Raw genomic sequence first — 12,986 nt, 5'->3', positions numbered from 1 at the left:
CTCTCCTCCTAGCCGTTAAAACTATCATAGAAAATAAAGTCCATTTTAAAAACTAAATGAGGTAATATATGTAAAGCACCTGATACATAGTAAAGGGCTTGATTAATATGTTAGATCTCATATGTAGAGCTTTCTATGTGCAAGGAGATGTCCCATATAACTTCTTGGTCTGATCTCAACTGATTATTCCTTAAAATAAATATCTGGGTGAACTTGCTGGGTCAAGTGTGTGAAAGTTTAAAATATCTTGCCGCATACTCACCAGATGTTTGTGTTAAATTACACTTCCACGAATAACATGCCTGTCTCCCCACATCTTCACCAACACTTAGTAACTTCAGTGAATCTAATATTAGCTAAACCACTCGTAGTTTTCAAACTGAGTTTAATGAAAGGATAATGTTCTTTGTAATGCAAGAGAAATCCCCAAGAAAAGAAGGCAGCTTGTTAAAAGTATGTCAGTTTACCTTTTTTCTTCTTAAACGTTGGAGTACCAAGAGCTCTTGGTTGGCACAAAGTTCCAATTTCATCAGAAGACTCAACTGGGGAAATATCTACTTTCAAGCTCACTTACATAGGTGTTGGAAAATTTACTTCCTCGAAGATTATTGGACTGAGAGCCTCAGTTCCCACTTGACTGCTGGCTGCCCTCAGTTCATTACTATATTGTCCTCTACAGCATGGCAGCTTGCTTCATCCAGCCCAATGAGAAAGAGGAAGTGTAAAACAAGATGGAAGTCACGATCTTTTCTTTTTTTTTTCTTTTATTATTATCATTATTATTATTATACTTTAGGTTTTATGGTACATGTACGCAATGTGCAGGTAAGTTACATATGTATACATGTGCCATGCTGGTGCGCTGCACCCACCAACTCGTCATCTAGCATTAGGTATATCTCTCAATGCTATCCCTCCCCCCTCCCCCCACCCCACAACAGTCCCCGAAGTATGATGTTCCCCTTCCTGTGTCCATGTGTTCTCATTGTTCAATTCCCAACTATGAGTGAGAATATGCAGTGTTTGGTTTTTTGTTCTTGCGATAGTTTACTGAGAATGATGATTTCCAATTTCATCCATGTCCCTACAAAGGACATGAACTCATCATTTTTTAAGGCTGCATAGTATTCCATGGTGTATATGTGCCACATTTTCTTAATCCAGTCTATCATTGTTGGACATTTGGGTTGGTTCCAAGTCTTTGCTATTGTGAATAATGCGGCAATAAATAGACATGTGCATGTGTCTTTATAGCAGCATGATTTATAATCCTTTGGGTATATACCCAGTAATGGGATGGCTGGGTCGAATGGAATTTCTAGTTCTAGATCCCTGAGGAATCGCCACACTGACTTCCACAAGGGTTGAACTAGTTTACAGTCCCACCAACAGTGTAAAAGTGTTCCTATTTCTCCACATCCTCTCCAGTACCTGTTGTTTCCTGACTTTTTAATGATTGCCATTCTAACTGGTGTGAGATGGTATCTCATTGTGGTTTTGATTTGCATTTCTCTGATGGCCAGTGATGGTGAGCATTTTTTCATGTGTTTTTTGGCTGCATAAATGTCTTCTTTTGAGAAGTGTCTGTTCATGTCCTTTGCCCACTTTTTGATGGGGTTGTTTGTTTTTTTCTTGTAAATTTGTTGGAGTTCATTGTAGATTCTGGATATTAGCCCTTTGTCAGATGAGTAGGTTGTGAAAATTTTCTCCCATTTTGTAGGTTGCCTGTTCACTCTGATGGTAGTTTCTTTTGCTGTGCAGAAGCTCTTGAGTTTAATTAGATCCTATTTGTCAATTTTGGCTTTTGTTGCCATTGCTTTTGGTGTTTTAGACATGAAGTCCTTGCCCATGCCTATGTCCTGAATGGTAATGCCTAGGTTTTCTTCTAGGGTTTTTATGGTTTTAGGTCTAACAATTAAGTGTTTAATCCATCTTGAATTAATTTTTGTATAAGGTGTAAGGAAGGGATCCAGTTTCAGCTTTCTACATATGGCTAGCCAGTTTTCCCAGCACCATTTATTAAATAGGGAATCCTTTCCCCATTTCTTGTTTTTGTCAGGTTTGTCAAAGATCAGATACTTGTAGATATGTGGCATTATTTCTGGCGGCTCTGTTCTGTTCCATTGATCTATATCTCTGTTTTGGTACCAGTACCATGCTGTTTTGGTTACTGTAGCCTTGTAGTATAGTTTGAAGTCAGGTAGCGTGATGCCTCCAGCTTTGTTCTTTTGGCTTAGGATTGACTTGGTGATGCGGGCTCTTTTTTGGTTCCATATGAACTTTAAAGTAGTTTTTTCCAATTCTGTGAAGAAAGTCATTGGTAGCTTGATGGGGATGGCATTGAATCTGTAAATTACCTTGGGAAGGATGGCCATTTTCATGATATTGATTCTTCCTACCCATGAGCATGGAATGTTCTTCCATTTGTTTGTATCCTCTTTTATTTCATTGAGCAGTGGTTTGTAGTTCTCCTTGAAGAGGTCTTTCACATCCCTTGTAAGTTGGATTCCTAGGTATTTTATTCTCTTTGAAGCAATTGTGAATGGGAGTTCACTCATGATTTGGCTCTCTGTCTGTCTGTTATTGATGTATAAGAATGCTTGTGATTTTTGTACATTGATTTTGTATCCTGAGACTTTGCTGAAGTTGCTTATCAGCTTAAGGAGATTTTGGGCTGAGACAATGGGGTTTTCTAGATATACTATCATGTCATCTGCAAACAGGGACAATTTGACTTCCTCTTTTCCTAATTGAATACCCTTGATTTCCTTCTCCTGCCTAATTGCCCTGGCCAGAAATTCAAACACTACGTTGAATAGAAGTGGTGAGAGAGGGCATCCCTGTCTTGTGCCAGTTTTCAAAGGGAATGCTTCCGGTTTTTGCCCATTCAGTATGATATTGGCTGTGGGTTTGTCATAAATAGCTCTTATTATTTTGAGATACGTCCCATCAATTCCTAATTTATTGAGAGTTTTTAGCATGAAGGGTTGTTGAATTTTGTCAAAGGCCTTTTCTGCATCTATTGAGATAATCATGTGGTTTTTGTCTTTGGTTCTGTTTATATGCTGGATTACATTTATTGATTTGCGTGTATTGAACCAGCCTTGCATCCCAGGGATGAAGCCCACTTGATCATGGTGGATAAGCTTTTTGATGTGCTGCTGGATTCCGTTTGCCAGTATTTTATTGAGGATTTTTGCATCAATGTTCATCAAGGATATTGGTCTAAAATTCTCTTTTTTTGTTGTGTCTCTGCCAGGCTTTGGTATCAGGATGATGCTGGCCTCATAAAATGAGTTAGGGAGGATTCCCTCTTTTTCTATTGATTGGAATAGTTTCAGAAGGAATGGTACCAGTTCCTCCTTGTACCTCTGGTAGAATTCGGCTGTGAACCCATCTGGTCCTGGACTTTTTTTGGTTGGTAAGCTATTGATTATTGCCACAATTTCAGCTCCTGTTATTGGTCTATTCAGAGATTCAACTTCTTCCTGGTTTAGTCTTGGGAGGGTGTATGTGTTGAGGAATTTATCCATTTCTTCTAGATTTTCTAGTTTATTTGCATAGAGGTGTTTGTCATATTCTCTGATGGTAGTTTGTATTTCTGTGGGATTGGTGGTGATATCCCCTTTATCATTTTTTATTGCATCTATTTGATTCTTCTCTCTCTTTTTCTTTATTAATCTTGCTAGCGGTCTATCAATTTTGTTGATCCTTTCAAAAAACCAGCTCCTGGATTCATTTATTTTTTGAAGGGTTTTTTGTGTCTCTATTTCCTTCAGTTCTGCTCTGATTTTAGTTATTTCTTGCCTTCTGCTAGCTTTCGAATGTGTTTGCTCTTGCTTTTCTAGTTCTTTTAATTGTGATGTTAGGGTGTCAATTCTGGATCTTTCCTGCTTTCTCTTGTGGGCATTTAGTGCTATAAATTTCCCTCTACACACTGCTTTGAATGCATCCCAGAGATTCTGGTATGTTGTGTCTTGGTTCTCTTTGGTTTCAAAGAACATCTTTATTTCTGCCTTCATTTCGTTATGTACCCAGTAGTCATTCAGGAGCAGGTTGTTCAGTTTCCACGTAGTTGAGCGGTTTTGAGTGAGATTCTTAATCCTGAGTTCTAGCTTGATTGCATTGTGATCTGAGAGACAGTTTGTTACAATTTCTGTTCTTTTACATTTATTGAGGAGAGCTTTACTTCCAAGTATATGGTCAATTTTGGAATAGGTGTGGTGTGGTGCTGAAAAAAATGTATATTCTGTTGATTTGGGGTGGAGAGTTCTGTAGATGTCTATTAGGTCCGCTTGGTGCAGAGCTGAGTTCAATTCCTGGGTATCCTTGTTGACTTTCTGTCTCGTTGATCTGTCTAATGTTGACAGTGGGGTGTTAAAGTCTCCCATTATTAATGTGTGGGAGTCTAAGTCTCTTTGTGGGTCACTCAGGACTTGCTTTATGAATCTGGGTGCTCCTGTATTGGGTGCATATATATTTAGGATAGTTAGCTCTTCTTGTTGAATTAATCCCTTTACCATTATGTAATGGCCTTCTTTGTCTCTTTTGATCTTTGTTGGTTTAAAGTCTGCTTTATCAGACACTAGGATTGCAACCCCTGCCTTTTTTTGTTTTCCATTTGCTTGGTAGATCTTCCTCCATCCTTTTATTTTGAGCCTATGTGTGTCTCTGCACGTGAGATGGGTTTCCTGAATACAGCACACTGATGGGTCTTGAGTCTTTATCCAATTTGCCAGTCTGTGTCTTTTAATTGGAGCATTTAGTCCATTTACATTTAAAGTTAATATTGTTATGTGTGAATTTGATCCTGTCATTATGATGTTAGCTGGATATTTTGCTCGTTAGTTGATGCAGTCTCTTCCTAGTCTCGATGGTCTTTACATTTTGGTATGATTTTGCAGTGGCTGGTACCGGTTGTGCCTTTCCATGTTTAGCGCTTCCTTCAGGAGCTCTTTTAGGGCAGGCCTGGTGGTGACAAAATCTCTCAGCATTTACTTGTCTGTAAAGTATTTTATTTCTCCTTCACTTATGAAGCTTAGTTTGGCAGGATATGAAATTCTGGGTTGAAAATTCTTTTCTTTAAGAATGTTGAATATTGGCCCCCACTCTCTTCTGGCTTGTAGGGTTTCTGCTGAGAGACTCGCTGTTAGTCTGATGGGCTTCCCTTTGATGGTAACCCGACCTTTCTCTCTGGCTGCCCTTAATGTTTTTTCCTTCATTTCAACTTTGGTGAATCTGACAATTATGTGTCTTGGAGTTGCTCTTCTCGAGGAGTATCTTTGTGGCGTTCTCTGTATTTCCTGAATCTGAATGTTGGCCTGCCTTGCTAGATTGGGGAAGTTCTCCTGGATAATATCCTGCAGAGTGTTTTCCAACTTGTTTCCATTCTCCCCATCACTTTCAGGTACACCAATCAGACGTAGATTTGGTCTTTTCACATAGTCCCACATTTCTTGGAGGCTTTGCTCATTTCTTTTTATTCTTTTTTCTCTAAACTTCCCTTCTTGCTTCATTTCATTCATTTCATCTTCCAGGGCTGATACCCTTTCTTCCATTTGATCGCATCGGCTCCTGAGGCTTCTGCATTCTTCGCGTAGTTCTCTAGCCTTGGTTTTCAGCTCCATCAGCTCCTTTAAGCACTTCTCTGTATTGGTTATTCTAGTTATACATTCTTCTAAATTTTTTTCGAAGTTTTCAACTTCTTTGCCTTTGGTTTGAATATCCTCCCGTAGCTCGGAGTAATTTGATCGTCTGAAGCCTTCTTCTCTCAGCTCGTCAAAGTCTTTCTCCGTCCAGCTTTTTTCCATTGCTGGTGAGGAACTGCGTTCCTTTGGAGGAGGAGAGGTACTCTGCTTTTTAGAGTTTCCAGTTTTTCTGCTCTGTTTTTTCCCCATCTTTGTGGTTTTATCTACTTTTGGTCTTTGATGATGATGATGTACAGATGGGTTTTTGGTGTGGATGTCCTTTCTGTTAGTTTTCCTTCTAACAGACAGAACCCTCAGCTGCAGGTCTGTTGGAGTACCTGGCCGGCCGTGTGAGGTGTCAGTCTGCCCCTGCTGGGGGGTGCCTCCCAGTTAGGCTGCTCGGGGGTCAGGGGTCAGGGACCCACTTGAGGAGGCTGTCAGCTCGTTCTCAGATCTCCAGCTGTGTGCTGGGAGAACCACTGCTCTCCTCACAGCTGTCAGACAAGGACATTTAAGTCTGCAGAGGTTACTGCTGTCTTTTTGTTTGTCTGTGCCCTGCCCCCAGAGGTGGAGCCTACAGAGGCAGGCAGGCCTCCTTGAGCTGTGGTGGGCTCCACCCAGTTCAAGCTTCCAGGCTGCTTTGTTTACCTAAGTGAGCCTGGGCAATGGTGGGCGCCCCTCCCCCAGCCTCGCTGCCGACTTGCTGTTTGATCTCAGACTGCTGTGCTAGCAATCAGCGAGACTCCATGGGCATAGGACCCTCTGAGCCAGGTGCAGGCTATACTCTCCTGGGGCACCGTTTCCTAAGCCCATCGGAAAAGCACAGTATTCGGGTGGGAGTGGCCCGACTTTCCAGGTGCCGTCTGTCACCCCTGGAAGGGGAACTCCCTGACCCCTTGCGCTTCCCGAGTGAGGCAATGCCTCGCCCCTGCTTCGGCTGGCGCACGGTGCACTCACCCACTGACCTGCACCCACTGTCTGTCACTCCCTAGTGAGATGAACACGGTACCTCAGATGGAAATGCAGAAATCACCCGTCTTCTGCGTCACTCGCACTGGGAGCTGTAGACCGGAGCTGTTCCTATTCGGCCATCTTGGCTCCTCCTCACGATCTTTTCTAACCTAATCATGGAAGTAACATTCCATTCATTTTTGTCCAACTATACTGATTAAAAGCAAGTTACTAGGTTCAGCCCACACACAAGGGAATGAATACCAGGAAGCAGAGATCACTAGACTCAACTTAGAGGCTGGCTACTGTACCATCATTGTCAGACTCCGGAGGCTAATGGTTGAGCGACATCTATCTGACCCCCCTCAAAAAATAATTGACAAACAGAGGGTTCAGTAAGAAATAAAAAAGAGATTTTGCTAAAGCCTTCTCCTTTCTCACTTTGAAGGTCTTACCTGGAAATACAGCCATGTTGAGCTCATATAACCCAAAAGCTCTGGCCCTAGTTCTCCCTGTATGGTGGAGGGGATGGCCCACTGTTCCTTACTTCTGAAAACTGGCTCTTCAAGTACACTTCAAATACCTGGGATCCTACTCATATCCGTGCTATAGAAGAGAAGAAAATTGCTTCTCCTTGGCAAACAGCTTTGGCCTGGGTAATGATTCCAGCCTCTCATTAGTATGGGAAACTTTCTAGTATTTTCATTTTTGTGGTCACTGTTCTCTTATTTCCTTCTTTGTGTTAGTCCACAAGCACTAACTTTCAAAAGCACTGAGACATTCTAGAGTCCCTGATTGTTCACTCATCCTTCCATTCCTTTATTCAATAAACATGTGTTAAGTTCCTATTATGTCATATGTGCAAATTCTTATGGTAATACAAAGATGTATGCGACATAGACACTTTATTTAGTCAAACACTCAACAATGTTTGAACATTTGCTCTGTATAAGGTGCTAAGGATCAATAAAGGAGTAGTCCAGTTTAAGACAACACAACAAAAACAAACTCTTCACTCCACTGGCTGTAACACCTTTTTACTGAGATCTTCACGGTACAACTTCTTGAACAGGTGTTGTTTTTAATAGTCACTCTCTTCACATTCTTCTTCTGTTCCTCAACAAGCAGATGAATTGTGTGTTGGACTTTCCAGTTGAACTTTCAACCCAACTATCTGTGGAAATTGCTCTTACAAATTACTTACAATTTTGCCAAAACTAGTAATCAATTATTTTACTATTGCATTTGATGTGTCAGCAGCATCCAACATAGTGGACCAAACTCTTCTTGAAACACTTTCTTCACTTGACTTTTACAAGGCCATCTCCTCGTAATTTTTCTCCTTCCTGCCACCAACTCCTACTCAGCATATTTAGCTGGCCCCTCCTTCTGTGTTCAACTTCCAAATTTTGATATGTGTATTCCAGGATTCAGTCCAGAAACTTTCCCTGTTATCCATGAATATTCTTACCCTAGCTTATTTAAACTACTCCTGTGCCTTTAAAACTTATTCTATGCTACTCAGGTCCAAATTGACCTCTCTAGGACTCAAGCACAAAGGATGTAAGTATCCTAAAGTAACCCAGGAGTTTAATAAGCTGGCCAAGGAGAGGAATTTTCCTTTTCCCAGCATGGGGGGGCTGTGCCTAGTACAGCTCCTTGTAGAATGGGTGGCTTTCTCCCCTAAGAAAAGGGAAGCCCTTTGCATTAGCCCCAAGGACTTCAGGTGCTGGGTAGTTGATTTTTCCAGATGATCTTGTGAACAGCTGGCACCCAAATCTAGACTGTTTCACACCAAAAGCCTGTGTGCTCCTCCATTGATAAAGCTGCGTCCTTGTGCTTAAAATGATAAAAAATTATAACAACGGAGATTAATTCTCCCACGCTGGAATGCAGAATCCCATTGTGAGCCCAGCATTTCCTGACCATTTATGCATCAGTATTAAATAAGAGCATGGAGAAATTATGCTGTCTATTCTTTTTCTAATCAGTAATCTTTGTGAGCTTTCCTAATACAGCATCTTTTTTTTCTGAGCACAGACAAGGGACTTTATTGACGGTACATGACAAGATGGAGTTCCCTAGACCCCTCCCTCTTCAGAGGGTCTGCATGGAAACTGTGAGGAGGGGAGATTCTCAGTGTGGTGGGTGACTGACTGTGGCAGGGACTCCCCAGCAGCTGAGGGCCTCTCTTTTCCTCTCATGCTCTCGCTGGGGCTGGTGGTCCAGAGGTCTTACTCCTTGGAGGCCATGTGAGCCATGAGGTTCACCACCCTGTTGCTGTAGCCAAATTCATTTTCATATCAGAAAATGAGCTTAACAAATGGTCATTGAGGGCAATGCCAGTTCCAGGATCCAAGGTAGAAGAGGGTGTCAATGGTTAAGCTGGAGACAACCTGGTTCTCAGTGTAGCAAAGGATGCCCTTATGGGGACCCTCTGATGCCTGCTTCATCACCTTCTTGATGTTATCATATTTGGCAGGTTTTTCCAGAAGGTAGGTCAGGTCCATGACCAACATGATGGTGGTGGGTACATGGAATGCCACGCCACTGTTTCCCATGCAGCTTATTGATATACTTGCTTACAGCCTTGATAGTGCCAGGAGATGCAAAGATGATGTTCCTTTGAGCCCTGTAGTTTTCTTGCCACATTTTCACAGAGGGGTCATCCACAGTCTTCTGGGTGGTAATCATAGCACTGACTGTGGTCATGAGTCCTTCCACCATATCAGAGTTGTCATGGATGATCTTGGTCAGAGTTGCTAAGCATTTGGGAAGCATGTTTTAACATCATCAGGAAGCATTGCTGATGATCATGAGGCTGTTGTCATATTTCTCATGGTTTGCACCCATCACGAACATGGGGGTATGCGCAGAAAAGCCAGAGATAATGACCCTTTTAGCTCTCCACTACAGGTGAGCCACAGCCTTCTCCATGGTAACGAAGATGCCAGTGTGCTCCATGACATACTTAGTGCCAGCCTTGCCCTAATTGATTTTGGTGGGATCTAGCTATTGGAAGATGGTGGTGGGATTTCTATTTATGAAAAGATTCCTGTTCTCAGCCTTGATGGTGCCATGGAATTTGTCATATGTGGAATCATACTGGAACATGTAGACCATGTAGATGAGCTCAATGAAGGGGTAATTGATGGTGACAATATCCACTTTACCAGTGTTATAAGTACCCCTGGTGACCAGGTACCCAACAGGCCAAATCCATTGACTCTGGCCTTCACCTTTACCATGGTGTCTCAGGGATGTGGCTAGGGCTGCATAAGAAGATGCAGTAGTCTGTCGAATGGGAGAAGCAGAAAGCTACAGCATATTATTTAACCCATAGTTATCATATTGAGGAATTCTTCACACACTCTGATGTCAATAGGTGGTGACTCGGGTAGGCATCACTTGACATAGCAGGCTGACATTCCCTGAGCATGTGGACAATTCAGTTGTCTCAGTGTCACTTGTTTAAAAGACAATCTTTTTCCGTATTGAATTTACTATTGTCAAAATCAATTGGCCATATGAATTTAGGTCATAACTCACACATAGGCAAAAATTCCCTCAAAATAAATTATAGGCCTAAATTTAAGGGCTAAACTATACACTTCTTAGAAGAAAACATAGATTAACATATTCAGGATCTTGAATTGGCAAAAACCCAACTTTTCCTGGTAAAAAATAGTTGAAAAATGAAACATAATCAAAACTAAAAATGTTGGCATTTAAAAGCCATCAATAAGAAAATAAAAAAATAAACCATAGACTGAGAAAAATAATTTCAAATCATATATGTAATAAAGGACTTGTATCCAGAATATAAAATATACTGACAACTAAGCAATGAAAAGATAAATAACCCAACTTTAAAATAGGCAAAATATTTATATAACCATTTCATCAAAAAGATGTAGGAATGGCCAATAAAGTACATGAAAAGATGGTCAGTATCGTCAGTCAGCAGGGAAATGTGAATCAAAACTACAGTGTGACACCACTTCTTACCCACTAGACTGCTATAATAAAAAAGGACAGTAATACCTGGAGGAAGTGAAATAACAATGATATGGAAAAATTGAAATACTCATGCATCATTGATGGACATGCAGCCATGTTGGAAACCAGTTTGGCAGTTTCTTAAAATATTGAAGATACATTTACCATATGACCTAGCACTTTCACTCCTAGCTATCTACCCAGAAGAAAAAAAACCTGTGTCCACACAACAAATGAATGTGAATATTCATAGCAGCTTTATCCATAATAGTCCATAAAGTGGAAACACATCAAATATCTATCAACTGATAAATGAATAAACTAATGGGAGCTATCCATACAATTTAATAGGATTTGGCACATAAAAGGAATTAAATATTCATATGTGCTGCCACATACATGAACCATAAAAGTAAATTAGGCTTAATGAAATAAGACAGGTACAAAAGACCACATATTACATGATTCCATTTATATGGTCTCCAGAAAAGGCAAATCTGTGGAGTCAGTAAGTCAATTAGGGGTTGCCTGGAGCTGGGGACTGGGAAAAAGTAGTTGTGATTGATGAGCGTGAGGGATTTCTTAGGAAAAATAAAAATATTGCAAAACAGGATCATGGTGATGGTGATACAAGTCTAAAATTTTACTGAAAATAATTTAACTGCACACTTAAAACAAGCAAATGTTATGTCAATTATACTTCAGTAAAGCTGTTTAAAAATAAAAGAAATTTAGTAGTGTGGCCCCCATCAGTCTTGCCCTTTGTTTAATTTCTCACTTTCTTTAGGGCTTTTATTTGTTGGTTCCACTCAGACACTCCAAGAGACACTGGCTGAAATCTGTCAGCCTCCAGAACTCTCAACAGCCAAGGGAATGTGCAGGTCCATCCTGAAGGTGATGGGGAATCTGTAAGGTGTGCTCTAGCGTGTGCTCTAGCATGTGCTACAGAAGACAAAGTTGTGTGATGCACCTGGGTGGTTTCAGATAGCAATCCACATGTCTCAGCAAGACCCAGGGCCTGTAGCTATCAGAGAACAAGCTGCTACATCTTGCAGCACAGGGCCAACCTTTTCCAGGCAAGTGGGTTTGAAGCATTGGTAGTCAGGTCCCAAGTAGCAGTTGAATGTCTACAACATGGGAGGAAGGCAAGACCTAGAGTGGGGTTTCAAAGCAAATCATTTGTAGAATATTACTTCCAACAACTGCAGAAAGCATTCTTTTCGAGTGTTTATGGGATGTTCACCAACACAGGCCATATGCTGCACCATAAAACAAGTCTCAATATATATGCAAGGATCAAAATCATACAAAGTGTATGCTATGGCCACAATAGTATTTAATTAGAAATTCAAAACAATAAGATATCTAGAAAATTCCCAATTTTAGAAAACAACCAATGTATTCTGTTGGTATGGCTTACTTGGGTCAAAGGCAAACTTACAAGAAAAAATTCAAAACATCAGTAACTGAATGATGATAACCCAATGCATCAAAATGTTAGATACAGCTGACATAGTGCTTAGAGAGAAATTTACAACTTTAAATGCCTTTAGTTGAAATAAACAAAGGACTAAAGTCAATTATATATGCTTTTATAATAAGAACCCTGAAAAAACAAGAGTAAAACAACCCCAAAGTTAATAAACATAAACTGATAATAAAAATAAAGAAAATCATGAAATAGAAAAATGAACAAACAATAGAGACAATCAGTGGTCAATCCTTCTGTGCTCCATGCACAAAAATTCATTTCAGAATGATTTTACATTTAAATATATATCCAGAAGCACAGAGATCTTAGAAGAATAAATAAGAAAACATAGGGATAAAATGAGAATTCTGTGGGAATAAAAATCAGAAAGTGGTTGCCTATCAGGTAGATTGGAGGTAGGGCAGGGGATTAGCTAATAACTGACAGAAAAGAACTTTCTGCAGTGAAGAAAATGACCTATACATTTTTGGGGGTGCTACTTACATGGACATACATAACTGTCAGTGTTCACTGAACTGAACACTTGAGATCTGGGTGTTTTAATGAATATAAGTTACACCTCGTTTTTTTAGGTAGAGGAAAGTGTCTTGGAGAGCTTATGGTGGTGAAATTTGGGCAGTTCTCTGGCATAGGTTCAAGGAGCATTCATAGCATCTTCAGTTCAGAAATTTGCTGAGAATGGTTTTGTACCCAAAAATATGGGAAAAGTTCAAACATCTATGATAAGAGTCATTGGGGCATACAACCACAAATCCCCACTCTTGTGGTACACTGTTACAGGCCAAAAAGGATGAGGGTCATGACCAACTCAGTATACCACTGGAGGCTATATGAGCAAACAGGAAACTGTTCTCATG

The 12,986-nt window shown here is 40.5% G+C and overlaps 1 pseudogene; it reads right to left on the bottom strand.

The window, feature by feature from the left end:
• Positions 1–7,528: 7,528 nt before the first annotated feature.
• LOC134762091 (glyceraldehyde-3-phosphate dehydrogenase-like) lies at positions 7,529–10,279 on the bottom strand (annotated as a pseudogene).
• Between the last annotated feature and the right edge of the window lie 2,707 nt (positions 10,280–12,986).

Source organism: Pongo abelii, chromosome 1, assembly GCF_028885655.2.
Source record: "Pongo abelii isolate AG06213 chromosome 1, NHGRI_mPonAbe1-v2.0_pri, whole genome shotgun sequence".
Taxonomy (NCBI): domain Eukaryota; kingdom Metazoa; phylum Chordata; class Mammalia; order Primates; family Hominidae; genus Pongo; species Pongo abelii.
The sequence above is the reverse complement of the archived record's forward strand: the minus strand, read 5'-3'. Positions and strand labels throughout refer to the sequence as shown.